This window comes from Pteropus medius, unplaced genomic scaffold (genome assembly GCF_902729225.1).
Source record: "Pteropus medius unplaced genomic scaffold, Ma_sr-lr_union100, whole genome shotgun sequence".
Classification (NCBI taxonomy): domain Eukaryota; kingdom Metazoa; phylum Chordata; class Mammalia; order Chiroptera; family Pteropodidae; genus Pteropus; species Pteropus medius.
The window spans coordinates 14,980,585-14,984,750 of record NW_024340699.1 but is presented as its reverse complement, the minus strand read 5'-3'; the positions used below and the strand labels follow the sequence as shown (position 1 = coordinate 14,984,750).

The following is a 4,166-nucleotide window of genomic DNA, read 5'->3' as shown; positions in this document are numbered from 1 at the left end:
CCCTTGCCCTGACAGGGTAATTCTTCTGCCACTTACGGCGGGAATTCCTACTCTCCCGCGGCTCTTTTTACTCGTAGTAGTTGACTGGAACCTAAGCTTGAAAGAAGGGTGGTGGCATGGCCCCCGACGGCCCCGGCTCAGTCATTCTTCCCGTCTTCCCTGCGCCCTTTTCAGATGGCCGTGAGTAGCTGCAGCAGCACTGCGTGGAATAGAGGAAAAGGACACAAGAGCCAGGGACACGTGGACTCACGGAACGGGGTCCACGAGGTGAAGGGACAAGGATGAGGCGGGAATAAGACTAGCTCGAGGCCCCAGAAACAACCTCTCGTGAGCATTGGCTCCATCAAATTACTCTTTCCTTCTAGAAAACTTGTCTTCTCTCGGAGTCCAGGACACGTCACTCACAGGAGTGACCAAAAGCCTTCGTTCCCTTTGTCGAACCGTCTGCTCGCCTGAGGGCCCGGCCCGCCTTTCCCTCTGTCTTTGCGGGCCATCTCCTCCCTGGTTCCAGCGTCCCCAAGACACCTACACTTATGTTTTCAGTGACCTTTGAGCTCCTCTTACATATCTCAGATCTTCTCACACCTAATATGTCTAAAACCAAAGTCTTGGTTTTATTTTTCCTCACTAAATCTTCCCTTTACCCAATGTCCTCCATCTTGATAAATGGCATCTTAATTTACCCAGTATCGCAGGCCGCAGGGCTTGGAGTAAGCCTCGATTTTCTCTGTCTCATTTCTCATGTTCGGTCCATTAACAAATTCTGTTGGCTCTCCCTTCAGATTCAATCCTGGATCGGGAACAGACGGCCAGAGGGGGTACGTCTGGTCGTGCCTTTCCGCTGCTCACTTAGCGTGTAAATCCTGTTGCGCTTAGAGTACAATTCAGAGTCCTCGCTGTGTGCGGCCTGCAAGTCTCTATGCGTGTGGACCTGGCTATGTTTCTGACCTTGCCTCCTGGCTCCATCTGGCTTACTAAACTTCTTCTACGCACACACACATGCACACACACTCACACATACAGACACACATATACACAGAGACACGCACACTCACAGACACGCACACGCACACACACATTTCTGTTCCCCACTAGAATAAAAGCTTCATGAGGGTAGAACTTTGTTTTGCTCCCTCCCCTGTGCTTTCTTCGATGCAAAGTAGGTGCTCAAATCATTGCTGAATGGAAGGTGGGGACTTTGAAATTATTCCGAAGGTCCTGTCTGAGTGTGGAAGATCGAAGTATAAACTGTCTTTGTGGAGAGCAGGTGTAAGAAACAGTAAAGTATGTGGCTGGTCACTACTACGGGTAAGAGAAAGAAAGCAGTAAGGAATGACACAAATATGTAACTTGTAAATTAAACAAAAAAATGGAACGAATGGCATCTGACCAGACCCATAGGAGTTAGGAAAAGGAAAGTGGGATCAGTAGGACATACAAAGTAAGATGAAAGGAACAAATGGGAGTGGGCCGGAGACGTCCTCTTCTGCCATTCCTGCGAGCTCCACCCTCTTACAGCTCAGAATCCCCGGAGAGAACGCGACAAACAGCGCAGGGGACTGAACAGTGGAAGGAAGGCGGCAGACAGTCTAGGAACCGGGGGCCTTCATGACGAGAGGGCGAGTTCCTTGGGTTTCCTTATGGGCGCCCATCTGCCTCAGGGCACCGCAGAAGCTTCCAGCCCTGAACAGGCACAGGAGAAAAGCTCCACGAAGAGCCCGTTCTCCCAAAGGACGGGGAAAGGACGATATCAGGACAACCTTTTTGGCAACACTCGCCCTGCTCCTTGCAAACACCAAGGGAATCCCACGCTGATACACATTTTCAGCGGGGCTGAGCAAGGAATTGACTTTGCACGCATGCCCCTGCCCTCCCCACACACTCCTTGAAATCAGGCAGCGTGCTCCAGTCCCCCACCTGGCGGTTGGAGCTCTGCCTGATCAAGGAGCTGATCTCATATTTCCTGTCTGGCAGAATCAGGTGGCACTTCAGATTTCCTACCATGTGGTGTGAACAGGGCCAACCAGCTGCGATGAGATTTAACCAGCCCTGGCATTACACCTTAATAGGGGGACTGCAGACTAAAGGAAGGTGAAATGGGATCCAGGGTTTCTTAACAAAAACCTGCAGGATGCAGTCACTCATCATACCGAGAACCAGGAAAATCACTCATGAATAAGAAAGAACAGTCAACAGGTGCCAACACTGATGTTTATTTGGCACAGATTTGAACACAGCCATAAAAAAGTTTTAACAAGCTCTTACAACTTCTCTTACAATAAATAAAAAAGTAGAAAAGGAATTTATTAAAAAGAACCAAAAAGAAATTATAGAGCTAAAAATGACTGAAATTAAAAGATCATGCTGAATGGACTCAATAGTGGAGTTGGAGATACAGAGAGCAGAATCAGTGAACTCGTATATAAATCAGTAGAATTCGCCCAACGTGAACAACAGGAAATAGGCTGAAAAAAGTTTTAAGAGTCTCACAGACCCGTGAGACAATAACACTTGATAGGCATGTCCACACAGTCCAGAAGGAAAGGAGAGAGTGAGACCAGAAAAATATTTGAAGAAATGTGAAAACTTCCCAAATTTGGTCAAAGCCAAACTTACAGACTTAAGAAACTGGTTGAATTCCAAATAGCGTAAACTCAAAGAAATCTGTGCCAAGACACATCATAATTAAAGTAAAGACAAAAGAAAACTATTGAAAGTAGCTAGAGAACAATGACACAGGACTTAAATGAGAGGAGGTTCTCATCTGGAGCCATGGAGGCCAGAAGGGACTAACATCATTTTTCAAGGACCGAAAGAAAAGATCTATGAACTATAAATAATACATGCGCAAAAAACAAAACAAAACAAAACAAAACAAAAACATCCTGCAGGACTCATTCTATCATTTTATATAGTGGCTGCACCATTTTACATTCCCACCAACAGGGTACAAGGGCTCCAATTGTTCCCCACCCTCACTGACACTTATTTTCTGGTTTGTTTTTTTTTTTTTTTGTGATGAAGATGGAGTGTAAGTGGTGGGGTGGGTAGTAGCCATTCTAATGGGTGTGAGGTGGTATCTCATTGTACTTTTGATTTGCATTTCTTTTATGATGAACGATATTGAACATCTTTTCACGTGCTTATTACCTATACGTGTATCTTTTTTGGAGAAATGTCTGTTCAAGTCCTATGCCACATATCCAGTTTTAGGCCATTAGAACAGCATATGAACATATACCCAAAGAAACTGGGAAGGAATTAATAAAGTTAAGAAGTGAAGTTAAGGAAATAGATAAAGTACAACAGATACATAAATCTAAAACCCAGTTCTTGTCTACGGCCACGCCACCCTGAACGAGCCTGATCCCGTCTGATCTCGGAAGCTAAGCAGGGTCGGGCCTGGTTAGTACTTGGATGGGAGACCACTTGGAAGACCAGGTGCCGTAGGCGTAAAAAGTAAAATATAAGGGACTGTAAGCTGACAAGGTCCTTGCAGTCTGTGAGGTCAGCCAAGGGTTGCCTCGCCTAAAAAATTAAAATAAAAAAAAATAAAACCCAGTTCTTGGGGAAGAGTAACAAAATAGATATCTCCCTCATGACACTGATGAGAAAAGAGTAGAAGTTGTCATTCTTGGAGACAGCAAAAAGACGCAACCACAAAAACAGGGTGTAAAAGAATCAGAAGAAAACACTACAAGTTTATATGACAAAATCACAAATTAAGGAGAACGATTCGAAAATTAAGAGGAACAATTTTTTGGCTAATTATAAACTATCAAAAACAACCTAAAGGAAGTAGGAAACATGAATACACCTATTACTACTGATTTGATAAAAACGATTTTAAAGTATGTATGGAAGGATAAACGTCCGAACTTGGCCAAGAATAGTATTAAGTAAAGACTGGAGGAGAATTTGCTTTGTGTAGAAAGCCGTATGCTTTAGTAGTATGGTGTTTCCGCTGGAATAGTAAAACAGGTCAGCAGAACCGAAGAGATGTTTAGATTCCAGCATGTGAGAATGTAATCTACAGCAAAGATAGTACTAGTTCAAGTCAGCGGGAAAGGGACAGATGAGAAGTGACGGAGTTACAACTGGCTATCCATCTGGAAGAAGATAAAATTGGAGACTTTAAAACATAAAATTATATCTGTAAATAATGT

General features: G+C 44.2%; 1 non-coding gene across 1 annotated transcript; it reads left to right on the top strand.

The window, feature by feature from the left end:
- The first annotated feature begins 3,335 nt into the window (after positions 1-3,335).
- Positions 3,336-3,453, top strand: LOC120616885 (5S ribosomal RNA). The gene has a single exon (XR_005656713.1). It is a non-coding gene; the product is annotated as a 5S ribosomal RNA (ribosomal RNA).
- Positions 3,454-4,166: the final 713 nt, after the last annotated feature.